General features: G+C 46.0%; 1 pseudogene; it reads right to left on the bottom strand.

Annotated features, from left to right (window-relative positions):
• Positions 1-11,699: 11,699 nt before the first annotated feature.
• Positions 11,700-12,841, bottom strand: LOC122897514 (annotated as a pseudogene).
• Positions 12,842-13,434: the final 593 nt, after the last annotated feature.

Here is a 13,434-nt window from a genome sequence, read left to right as displayed (position 1 = left end):
CTGGGCGGAAGGCCTGATTGGCAATCAGAGCAGATTGAAGTAGGAGAATGGCAGGCTCTGGGAGAGAGAACTCCAAGAATTCAGAGAAGAAAGGGCGTGTGTGCGTCAACTCAAATATGAGATGGTGTGATTGGGAGTTTGAAGAAAATTGAATGCGATGATGGTTAATCAGTACAAGAAAATAAAGGAAAGCAATAGAAACAGGAAAACAAGAACTGATGAGAAATTTATGATCAAAATAAGAAAGAAAGTAAAATATGTCATAATTTTACCAACTAATGGTGCACAAGAAGAGAGAATTCACTGGACCTTGATTCTGGAACATCTCTCTTTCCCAATGGCCCAGGGTTCATCAGTTCAATTTATACAAAGGAAATGTAATCCTAGAATGTGTCTTCTTGATCTGGCATCAAAAATATTTACATAAATATCATAACCCACATTCAGGTTATGATATCTTTGGTTTTCAACTTGCAGAAAACTTGTTTATATACACAGAACATGGAAGGATAGGTTCTCATTGCAGGATGGGACACAGCCCTAACTCAGAAGGCCTGGGTGCTCCTGAGGATGATCTTGGGAACTCCTGCCACACCATATTTGATATTCATACTGTTATCTTTAGATGTTTGTAAGTATGAATATTACACTCAAACCTCTTCTCTTAACTTTCTTTTAAAAAAAACATTTTATTTATTTGAGAGAGAGAGAGAGATACAGAGGCAAGGGGAGGGGCAGAGGGAGATGGAGAAAGCAGACCCCCCACTGAAAAAGGAGTGCTACACAGGACTTTATCCCAGGACCCCAAGATCATGACCTGAGCTGAAGGCTAATGCTTAACCAACTGAGCCACACAGGTGTGCTAACTTTCAATAGTAATGTATCTTTGACCACTCGATAGCAGCTTCACTTGACTTTTGAACTGTCAGAATATTTACATCTCATCCTCATAAAGAGGAAAAGATAATCTCTAAAAGGGGAGAGAGTGGAGGAAAGGGGAACAGAAACATTGGAAATTGAAGGATGCCAATAGGCGTTATCCATTTTTTCCTCTACCTGAATGTCATGAAACTTAAGGGTATGATTCAAGTGTTCATCACAGTAAATATACAAGATGGGCCAAGAAACTGTTGACTCAAGAGAAGACTGCCTTACCAGATATCCAAACACACTCTGTAATGAAGGGGGTGGTGCAGAGGGAGGGGAAGAAACAGAAAATCTCAAGCAGGCTCCACACCTAGTGTAAAGCCCAACGTAGGACTTGATCTCACGACCCTGAGATCATGACTTGAGCTGAAATCAAGTGTCGGATGCTTAACCTACTGAACCAAGCAGTCACCCATGGCTCCCCCTCTTCTTGTGTAATTCAGGAAGAACTCCTGCTGGGCAAACTGTGGTGGGCAGCGACCGAGTTCTAACCAGGGTTAAGTTCAGGGATGTTCTCCAAGGGACTTCTGGGAAGCCACAGACGTTCTGCTCCTCCTGGAATGGATTGGGTCTGGAGGAGACATCTGAAACAGTGGCAGTAGCTCAATCAGGCATCAGGGTTCTCTTCATGAGAACGTTCTCTGTGATTAAGGGTTCCCCTACCATAATTACTTTTTCTGTTGCCTATAACACAAATTGTTTGTGACCCTGGGAGACATATGACCAATTTTATTATTTCCCAGTTTGGGCCTTTCATTTTGTTTTCTTTTGGTTCTTCTCACCCCTTGCTTAGGTTGGCTGTTGTTTTATCTTTTGGTCTTGTTTTGGGGTTCTCAAAGAGCCAGTTTTGAGATTGATTTATTAGTTCTCTGGTTTCTCTGTGTTCCAGCTCAGTACTTTCTGTTCTCATCATTCCTGTTTTCTAGATATTCTGCAATTTTTTTCTTAGACTTCTTTTTTTTAAAAAAAGATTTTATTTATTTGACAGAGAGAGAGAGAGACAGATCACAAGTAGACAGAGAGGCAGGCAGAGAGACGGGGGGAAGCAGGCTCCCCGCTGAGCAGAGAGCCCGATGTGGGGCTCGATCCCAGGACCCTGAGATGATGACCAGAGCCGAATGCAGCGGCTTAGCCCACTGAGCCACCCAGGCGCCCCTCTTAGACTTCTTTTAACCAAAGATTTTTTTAAAGGGAGTTTTAAATTCTAAAGGTAGGCTTTTGTTCTGTTTTCCATTTTAATTGTTAACCTTCTATTCCAAGAATGTGTTCTGGAGCGCCTGGGTGGCTCAGTGGGTTAAGCCTCTGCATTCGGCTCCGGTCATCATCTCAGGGTCCTGGGATCGAGCCCCGCATCTCTGCTCAGCGGGGAGCCGGCTTCCCCAATCCCTGCCTGCCTCTCTGCCTACTTGTGATCTCTGCCTGTCAAATAAATAAATAATAAAATCTTTTTCAAAAGAATGTGTTCTGTATTCTTTTCTATTTTTTGAAATTTCTTCAGGGCTCTTTCTGGCTTAATATTTGGTCAAAGGTTATCTCTCACTCCCCTCTGCCATGATGCCAGCATGGGCTCTTCCTTGTGGTCTCAAACTGGCTATTTTATCCATGAAGTACCTCCCAAGAAAACAGAAACTACGTCAACTAAGGGCATTGAATGCCAGGAAAGGGGCACCCAGCAGTACCGGGAGGTTGATGTGGAAGAAGCTTGGTGATCCATCCAGGTAGGAAACTGCTGCCGCCCCTAAGGCTGGAGCTCCCGCCAAGAGGCCCTCCTTGATTCCAGGCCTTCTCCCTGTTCCGCTCCAGCTTTAGGAAACCCATAGAACAGTATCTACTGATAAGAACAGTTTTTGTTGAGAGAGAAGGAAATCGGCCCACTTGACTTTTCTCCCGCCTCTTCTCTCTCTCCATCCTTGGTTTCCTTCTCTGAGTTTTATTTCTGTAGCCTTGTTTCTCACGGTTCGTGGTCATGGTGGATTTTGTGTTCTCTGTTAGACTTCGGAGCGCTGCCACTCCGTGTGCCTGCGTTGGCTCGCGTTTGGCATCAAGCACTTTGGTTTCAGATACTCACTCATTTACAAAATGGGATGATTCCACCCGAACCCATTACTGAAGACTCCCCTTGGCTTACCTATACCCCGTGGGCCTGCGCTCGAAGCCACGGCTCGCTGGTTTGTCCCCAAGATGTGCCAATTCATCTGAACAGCCTGTGCGGCAGCTCAACTCTTCAGAGACGCGTCTGCGCTCAGCTGCCTCCTTTCTAATCAGTGGAGAGAGCAATATTGGTGTGTGACAAAGGAGGATTCAAAGAATATTAAATGGCACCCCAAAACTGTAATGAATCTTCCTGAACAGAGCAGTATTTCATTCCAGCAGAGGAAGCACAGTTTGCTGGAAATATGTGAAGAATTGGGCAGAAATATAACAGTCTTATCCTTGGGGCAAAACAAAGAGAATGACACAAGTGGGTGTTTGGCATTCTTTTATGGCATGATCAGTCAGGTGTAACCACAAGCAAAGATGGAGGGGAAGCGAAGAAAAACAAAGTTTAGGGGCGCGCCTGGGTGGCTCCTTCAGTGAAGCATCAGCCCTCGGCTCAGGTCATGGTCCCGGGGTCCTGGGATGGAGCCCCACGTCAGACTCCCTGCTCTGTGGGGAGACTGCTTCTTCCTCTGCTTCTTCCTCTGCTTCTTCCCCTGCATGTGCTCTCTCTCTCTCCCTCTGTCCAATAAATAAAATCTTAAAAAAAAAACAAAGAAAAACAAAGTTTATTACACTCATGGGTCTTTGACACAGGACACCTGCCACGCGGAGCTGCACGGGGATGCCGCAGGGCAGTTAGGAGGCAGACAACAGGAGAGAGGGGAAGGTTTATGCCACAAACTTAACTGTGGTTTCCATGAGAAAGGCAAGGCAGGACAGGGCGAACAGTTTATGCTTGACTAGTTTAAATAATCTTAGTGGGCTCTGGGCTACGGGGTGTCTCTACTTGCCTGACAGCTGCCCCTGGGATGATTAGGGCTGAGGCAGACCCCCCTCCCGAGCGGTAGGAGGTCTCGAACTGGATTGATTAGTTTGCATATCAAAGCCTTGCTCCTGGCTGGAGCCCGTCAGAGAACTGGCTAGCTTCCCCCCTCCACTTACGCTCTCTGTCAAATAAATAAATAAAATAAAATCTTTTTAAAAAAATAAAAAATATTTTATTTATTTGTTTGTTTGTCAGAGAGAGACGGAGAGCACGAGGAGGGGGACCAGCAGATGGAGCACCAGGCTCCCTGCCAAGCGGGGACCCCAATGCGGGGCTCCATCCCAGGATCCGGGGACCATGACCTGAGTGGAAGGTAGACGCGTCACGGACTGAGCCCCCCAGGTGCCCAGAAAGTTCATTTAGGATAGTAAAACATCATAATACACAGGAAATACTTAAATCTTTACAATGGAGTTGGCTTAAACTGTAATCTGTGACACTGGTTTTCCTACTACGTACCACACCTCCAAGAGCAGCTGTGCTGTCCCGCTTTGTGCCTTGTCTCTGCTGTCATTTTGGGCACCCATTTCTCCCCAGGGTTACAAATTCTGGAGACCTGATAGCTCTTTTTCCCCCACTGTAAGGGGCGCGCCATGAGGGCAGGGCTTCTCCTTGTTCTCTGCTCTATCCGGAGCCTGAAAAGCACCTGGGCTACAGTCAGCCCTCAGATGTCCGGTGACCTGACAGATAAATTCCCAACACACACCTGTGCCTCTGTCCCCAAAACATTTATTTCAAATGTAATGCATACTCGAGGGATATATTTAAATAACATGCAAGTCTAGGGAAGGCTTGCTTTGTATGAATGCATGAGAAAGTTGAGGTGTATAAAATCTGAGCCATGGGGTCGCCTGGGTGGCTCAGTGGGTTAAGTGTCGGACTCTTAGTTTCGGCTCAGGTCATGATCTCAGGGTCATGGGATTGAGTCCCGCATCAGGCTGCGCACTCAGCTGAGTGTGCTTAAGATTCCCTCTCCCAGGGTCGCCTGGGCGGCTCGGTTAAAGCCTCTGCCTTCGGCTCGGGTCATGATCTCACAGTCCTGGGATCGAGCCCCAAATTGGGCTCTCTGCTCCGCGGGGAGCCTGCTTCCTTCCCTCTCTCACTCTCTCTCTGCCTGCCTCTCTGCCTACTTGTGATCTCTGTCTGTCAAATAAATAAATAAAATCTTAAAAAAAAAAGATTCCCTCTCCCTCTTCCCTCCCACTTGTGCTCTCTTTCTCTCAAAGAAATAAACAAATCTTAAAAAAAAAAAAAAGCCGTGGGTGATGGGTAAGGAGAGGGCAAGCTCATCACTTTGAAGAGAAGCTGGACAGAATTTCTGGGCGGGGATCTGGCCTCAGCTTCGCTGGGAGCTCCCTCCTGGGGAAGCCAGTGGGCAAGGTCATGACTGACCAGCAGGCACGTGGCGAGGCTGAGATGGGGACCAAGGACTGCATGTATCTGTCTCTTAGGTCACATTTTTTCTGATTGAGACTGGTTGCTTCCAAACCTGGAACCCAAAGTCAGGCCGGACCCTCCTCCCTAGACTTCTTTCCCTCTCTCCTTCCTCTGTTGGAACTCGTGTCCCCATGGCCCTGGTCCTTTTTTGTTGTGCGTATTTACCCCACAGGTTTTTGAGGGAGGGGCATATTCTCCAGCAATTCCCTAAGGAGCGTGCAGAAGAGAAATTTTCGAGAAGTTGCATGTCTGACAGAGTCTGTATTCTGCCTTTAGATGTGAGTGATAATGTGGCTACTATGGAATTCCATGCTGGTCATGATTTTCCTCCAGCGTCTAGAAGCACGTACCTTGGAGAAGGTCTGTTTTCAGCCACGTGCTGGGCGCTCGCTGGGTGTTTTCAACTGGGTGGCTCCCGTCCTTCAGTTCTGGAACTTCGAGCAAAGCTCAGCCTCACCCCAAGTCTTTGGAGAAGATTCTATTTTTTTAAAAAAATATTTTATTTATTTTTTTATTTGATACAGAGAGAGAGAGAGAGAGCACAGCAGGGGGAGCAGCAGGCGGAGGGAGAGGGAGAAGCAGGCTCTCTGCTGAGCAGGGAGCCCAATGCGGGGCTCCATCCCAGGACCCCAGGATCATGACCTGAGCTGAATGCAGACGCTTAAGGACTGAGCCACCGAAGAGCCTCTGCAAAAGAACTTCTGACCTCGAGGCCTGGATCTGTGTGCGGAGGACGGGATGTCCGTTCTGAGCACACAAGTGGGAGACATTCATAGGCTCTCTCCATTCCAGGTAGCACTATATGCCCTCTCCAGGTACAACAAGGCAAATGTCCTTCAGGGGATGAATGGGAAGCAGCCTGTGGTACGTCCAGGACAGGGAATGCTACTCAAGGACAAGCTGAGGGTCATCCCACTGAGTGAAAGAAGCCGGACAGAAAAGGAGTCTAGGCCGCATTTATATAAAGAGTCTACACTCCGTTTACATAAGACCCTAGAAAAGCCAAATGAACACGTAGTGATAGAAAGCAGATCAGTGTTGCCTGGGGACTGGGCCGTCGGGACTGGTGGGGGGAAGGGTTTACCGAGGGGCATGAAGACTCTTTTGGGGGTGATTGCTGTGTTCATGATCTTGATTGGGGTGGTTTCACAGGAGTATACATGTGTCAAAATGTGCCAATTTGGGTACTTTATGGTCTATTATTTTTTAATGTGTGGTTTGAACTCACACCCCTGAGATCAAGACCTTAGCTGAGATCAAGAGTCAGACACTTAACTGACCGAGACAGCCAGGCACACCCCCGCCAAGTGTATACTTTAGGCACTACATTTGGATGCATGTAAGTTATACCTGAGTAAAGCTGTTTGAGGGGCGCCTGATGGCTCATTCTGTTGAGCGAAAGACTCACTCAGGTGGCTCAGGTCCTTTCCGCTCAGGTCATGATCTCAGGGTTGCGGGATGGAGCCCCATGTCAGGCTTTGTGCTCAGCAGGGTGTCTGCTTGGGATTCTCTCCCTCTCCCTCTGGCCTTCTCCCCCACCCCCCAAATGAAGAAATAAATCTATTTTTTTAAAGTTGTTTGAGGGTGCTTGGGGGCTCAGTTGGTTAAGCCTTTGCCTTCAGCTTGAGTCATGTTCCAGGGTCCTGGAATCGAGCCCCGCATCAGGCTCTCTGCTTGGCAGGGAACTTGCTTCCCCCTCTCCTGGCTCGTGCTCTCTGCTGCTGTCTGTTTTTCTCTCCCAAATAAATAAATAAAAATTTAAAAAGAATTTTATCACCTAAAGAAGCTTCCCCAAACAAGAGTTTAGTCCGGCCTACTTTGAACTTTCTCTGAATGGAATAATGCCAAGTTTGTTTCTTTATTTTCGCTAATCATCATGCTGGTGATACTAAATACAGTGACGGCTGGTTCGTTAGCATTCCTGTGTGATATTCCTGCTTGCGGACACACCACAGCTCATTTACCCGTTCTCGTCTCGTTGGGCATTTGGGGGGTTTCCTGGTTTTGCTTACTACAGAAAGCCAAACGTCCGGCCCGGAACATTCTTCTTGGAGCCTCTGTCCAGGGCACATGCTGTGTGTGTGCGCCATCCGAGCAGATAGAGCCCACCGGTTCCTCCAAGCGACTTGGACTCATTTCCTCACATCCTCGTCTGTGCTTGGTACTGTCAGAGCTGGGACTTCTTTTTTGTTTTGTTTTGTTTTAAAGATTTTATTTATTTATTTGACAGAGAGAGATCACAAGTAGGCAGAAGGCAGGCAGAGAAAGAGGGGGGAAGCAGGCTCCCCGCTGAGCAGAGAGCCGGATGCGGGACTCGATCCCAGGACCTTGGGATCATGACCCGAGCTGAAGGCAGAAGCTTTAATCCACTGAGCCACCCAGGCACCCCAGAGCTGGGACTTCTAGTTCCTGCCTATCTTGTAGGTGTGGCTGGTATATCACTGTGCCTTCATTTTCCTCTGCCTTGATCACTAGCACAATTGAGCACCTTTTTATACATTTATGAAAAGTTCTGCTTTTGTGACATACCTGTTCAAGTCTCTTGCCCATTTTTCTATGGAGTTGTTGGGCTCTTTCTTATTAAACTGGAATTCTGGGGCGCCTGTGTGGCTCAGGTCATGATCTCAGGGTCCTAGGATCGAGTCCTGCATCGGGCTCTCTGCTCGGCGAGGAACCTGCTTCCCCCTCTCTCTGCCTGCCTCTCTGCCTACTTGTGATCTCACTCTGTCAAATAAATAAATAAAATCTTAAGAAAATAAATAAACTGGAATTCTTTTGGTGTGCTGTACACAAGTCCTTGGTCAGATAGATGTGTGACGGTCATCTGATTAGGTGGCTTTTCATTTTCTTTACGATGATTCTGACGAATCCAAATACTTGATTTTAATGTGGACCAGTTCTCCATCTTTTCCTCTGTGCTTATTGCTCTTGTGTCTTCTATACAAATGCTTGCTTACTCCTAGTAACGAATATATTCTCCCACATTTTTCTCTAAAAGAGTCATAGTTTTGCCTTTTGTGTTTATGTTTCTTTTTTTAAAAGATTTTACTTATTTATTTGACAAAGAGAGATCAGAAGCAGGCAGAGAGGCAGGCAGAGAGAGAAAGGGAGAAGCAGGCCCCCTGCCGAGCAGAGAGCCCGATGTGGAGCTCGATCCCAGGACCTTGAGATCATGACCTGAGCCAAAGGCAGCGGCTTAACCCACTGAGCCACCCAGGCGCCCTGTGTTTATGTTTCTAATCTACGTGAGACTGACTTTTGTCTATGGTGTGATGTAGAGGTACAGTTTTGCTCCATTTCAGTCCCCATATGAATGCAGCCTCTGTCAGATATCAGGAGTCCACAGAAGAAAGTGTCCTATTTCTACGCTCTCTATTCAGCCCAACTGCTCTGTTTGTCCTTCCCCACACCTGACTACACTGCACTGAGTTCTGTAACTCTAGAATATGCTCCAAATCTGGAACAGTAAGCCTCTCCCCTCACCCTTCATCTTCAGGAGTGTCTCCTCTTTGGGCGCCTGGGTGGCTCAGTGGGCTAAACATCTGCCTTCGGCTCAGGTCATGATCTCAGGGTCCTGGGATGGAGCCCCGCATCAGGCTCCCTGCTCAGCTCTCTCTGCCTGCCTCTCTGCCTGCTTGTGCTCTCTAGCTCTCTGTCAAATAAATAAATAAAATCTTTAAAAAGAGAGTGCCTCTTCTATTCTTGCATTTCCGTACAAAGTTTAGAATCAGCTCGTCATATGATGGTCTTGATAGGTATTGCCATGAATGTGTGAATCAATTTGGGGAAACGGTACCGAGTCTTCCAGTCTGGACATTTATGTAGGTCTTCCTTAACGTCGCTCGTTAAAGTTTTATCATTTCCTCCCCGAAAGGCCTGCGAATCTTTTACAAACGTATTCCTAGGTATTTTGTGTTTTTTAAAATGTTGTTGCAAATGGTATATTAATTTTTAAAATTTCATTTTTGAACTGTTCACTGCTGATAGAAATATAGGTAAGTTTTATATATGGATTTTATATCTGGCAACCTTGTTAAACTCTCTTAATAACTGTAATGATTTATCTCTAGATTCTTTGTATTTCATGGTCCACATCAAATCACCTATGAATAATGACAATCTTTTCTTGCCTTTACCTTTTACTTATTACTAGGGCCAACATTACAACGTTGACAAAAGTGGTGATAATAATGAGCACCCTTTACTTATTTCTGATCTCAAGGGAAAGCCTTCAACATTTTACCATTAAATGTGGTGACTATAATTATTTTTATAGGGTTTTTGTTAAAGAAGCCCACTTTAATTCCCGGTATCCTAAGTTTTCTTTTTTAATTATGAATGGATGTTGAATTTTATTGAATGCATTTTCTGCACCTATTGTGATGATCCCGTAATTTTTCTTCTTTAACGTATTAATGTGGTTAATTACAATAAATTATTTTCTATTGTTAAACCAACTTTGCACTCCTGAGATAAATGCAGCTTGGTCAGTATGTATTACCATCCTTATATATGGCTAATATTTTAAAAAATATTTTATTTATTCATTTGACAGACAGAGATCACAAGTAAGCAGAGAGAGAGGAGGAAGCAGAGCAGAGAGCTCTCTGCTGAGCAGAGAGCCCGAACAGCTAATATTTTGCTTAGGATTTCTGTGTCTATGCTCATAAGGGAGCTTGCCAATAATTTCCTGCCCCATGATGCCTTTAATAGGTTTGGTGTCAAAGTTATGTTTGCCTTCTAACAAAAGTATATCCTCTTTTGTTATTTTCTGTGAGAATGTGTATAAAACTAGAACCATTTATTCTTGAATATTTGGTAGATCTTCCTGATTAAGTCATCTGGGCCTGGAGTTTGATTACTGATAAAAATATTTTATGATTGGGGCGCCTGGGTGGCTCAGTGGGTTAAGCCGCTGCCTTCGGCTCGGGTCATGATCTCAGGGTCCTGGGATCGAGTCCCGCATCGGGCTCTCTGCTCGGCGGGGAGCCTGCTTCCCTCTCTCTCTCTCTCTGCCTGCCTCTCTGCCTACTTGTGATCTCTCTCTCTGTCAAATAAATAAATAAATAAATAAATCTTTAAAAAATATTTTATGATTATAAGACTGTTTAGGGTTTCTGTCTCTTCCTTGTGTGTGTGTGTGCACGTGTGCATATAGACATTTAGTTCTATTGTAACTAGGCAACTTGTAGGTTTTAATGTTTAAAACTGAACATCATCTTTCCTTCCCAGTGAAACAAAAGGAACATTTAAAAATAAACAGGAATGAAATTACAATGGAGAATGTCAGTTCCAGGTAAGATCCTACAGGTTCCTGTGATTTTCCCACTGACTGGCAGGGCTCAAGTCATCATTAGGAGACAATTTTATTTTATTGATTGATTGATTGATTTAATTTAAATTCTAGTCAGTTCACATATAGTGTAATATAGGCCTCAGGAGTAAGATTTAGTGATTTGTCGCTTAGACGTCACACCCAGTGTTCGTCACAGCAAGTGCCTTCCTTAACACACGTCCTCCACCCGCCTTTCCTCCAGCAACCCTCGATTTTTTCTCTGTGCCCAAGAGTCTCTCATGGTTTGCCTCCCTCTCTTTTTATTCCCTTCCCCTATGTTCATCTGTTTTGTTTCATTCTTTAAAAAAAAAAAGGAAGATTTTTAAAAATTTATTTTAGAGAGAGTGCATGCATGCGTGGGGGGGGTGGACAGAGAGCAGAGGGAGAGGGACAAGCGGACGCCCCACTGAGCACAGAGCCCATCCCAGGCCCCATCACACAACCCCAGATTATGACCTGAGCCGAAATCAGGAGTCAGATGCTCAGCTGGCTGAGCCACCCAGGTGCCCCACATCTGTCTTCCTTCTTAAGAGAGATTTTTATTTTGAAAGTGTCATCTTCGACCGCAAGGGTGTCAGTCAGAAGAGAAGCCACGTGGTCAAAATGCCCACAAACCCACGTGAACATCTCAAACCCACCCTTTGCTGACCATCTATAACCTCCTTTTTAAGGTTCTTTTTCTTTTTTTATAAGACAGATACAAGTTGGTAAATGCTAACTGTCCATACCCACGTAGAGACACAGTGTACTCTCTGAGCCCAACATCCGGAGAAAGGAGGAAAACACCACTACGCAGGGGCCTCCTACCTTCCAGCTTCCAGCTTCCTTCTGCTAAGGGAGCAGAAGGTTTTTCTTTTTTCCCACAGAGCACAGTGGTGTTGATTCCGTAGTTTTTGTTGAGACAGGAAGGGATAAAAATACATTTGGAAAGAAAGGGGTAGATATGTTTTCCCACTGCATTCCGCTCAAGGTGCTTCCCCCACAAATAACGTGAGAGCCATGGTATAGAGGGAGGGAAAAGAGACTTCAGAAAACACGGCAAATGAGCATAAGAGGAAAAAAAAAAAAAGAGTGCAACTTGCTCCCAGGGACTGCAGAGCATTAAAAAGGGAGAGACGGAATCCAGGGGTGCTCCATTACTCAGCTCGTCCTCCCGCATCCTCGCCTCCTCCCCGGACGTCGTCATCTTCATCTGCCTCACCTTCGCCTTCGTCTCGTCCTTCATCGGTATCTTCCAACCCTCCCTCTTCAACATCATCGTCTTCTCCTCCTTGCCCTCCTCCATCATGCACATCGGGCACCAAGCAGTGCTGTCATGGATTTGGCCAAATGCCATCTTGGGTGACCCGTGCGGAGTCGTCTGCCCCTGCGTGAGGCACGTCTCTTCCTGCTGGTGGGCTGCTGCCTTAGACTTGAACGTTTCTCGTCAGATCCTTTCCAGATTTCCATTTGATTTCAGCGGACTTTGAAGATGGATCACCATTCTCATTCAGATGAAATTCTTTGGAGAGAACTTTATTTTCAAACTAAGGGTTTTCACCAAAATATATACTTTTTTAAAAAGTATATTCTGCACCCTGATTTAATATCTTCAAATCCAGTCACTTCAACTCTTGTCAGATAACGCAGGACCTCTTCGTCCCCCTCCCCAAGCAGAGCCGACACTTGTGAATGGCTGACAAGTGTGGTTACCCCCAAATTTGGAATTTTGGTGATAAAGCCCGACCTCTTCCGAAGAAAAGGTTGGCGGAGTTTGCTTTATTTCTGTTCCGCTTTCAAAATCTCCTCGCTGGCCTGTTCTTTTAAATCTACCTGTTTCCTTTTGTACTTCATCAGTCTGTTCCAGTTGCTTCTTGCTGTTCCTTTTCTCCCTTCAACAAGTGCTGAGAGGCGGCCTTCTCCTCCGGCTTGGGGGCGAGGGGCACTCTCCGTTTCTTCGGTTGAGGCGGGAGCAAAGTCTGGCGTTCGGGGGCCGTGCTGTGAGGAAGTCCATGAGCCGAGAGCAGATGCGCGCCCGGCAGAAGCTCTGATTGCTCTCTGCCTTTTCCTTCTCTGCGGATTTGTTCATTCCAACAGCATTTTTCAAAGCATTGGCTTTGAACATTGGCTTTGTTCATAACATCATCTGCAGCTGCGCGTCATTTTCCATCCATGACACGGCTCCTCGGTGCCCTTCCTCGTGTCCTGACGAGGTGTGTCTGTGTCATGATCCTGCCGGGGAAGCTCCCACCTCAGCCAGGCAGTTCTGCTTCCCCCCGGCTCTGTCGATCATGTCACCATGCTGGGGACAACGCCATCCTGTAGACAGTGATGCGGACATCATGTCTACGCCTGTGTCTGAAGTGGGAACGACACAAAGACCCAAATACAAGTGGGTGAGCTCTATTCCGAATTTAAGGAAAAGTGGGTTTTCTCTCAACTGAAGCAGGACTTTTTCATGAGAAAAGAGCTGAACTTCCTTCCGCTGTATTTCTGATTGAAGTTCACAACCATATTCCTTGTTAGTTCTCATGAGGAGTGGCATATCTAGCGTTTCCTGGAGGTGTCGCTGGGACATGACCCAGGTGTCACTCACATAGGTCATAAAGAAATGGCAGATTTTTAGCCCTTGGAAAAGTAACATCCCTTATACCTATGGAAGAAATTTATCTCAACACGCCTTTCTCTCAGCCTGTCCTCAGATTATGCTGAGTGAAATAAGTCAGGCAGA

The sequence above is a fragment of the Neovison vison genome, chromosome X (assembly GCF_020171115.1).
Source record: "Neovison vison isolate M4711 chromosome X, ASM_NN_V1, whole genome shotgun sequence".
NCBI lineage: Eukaryota > Metazoa > Chordata > Mammalia > Carnivora > Mustelidae > Neogale > Neogale vison.
The sequence above is the reverse complement of the archived record's forward strand: the minus strand, read 5'-3'. Positions and strand labels throughout refer to the sequence as shown.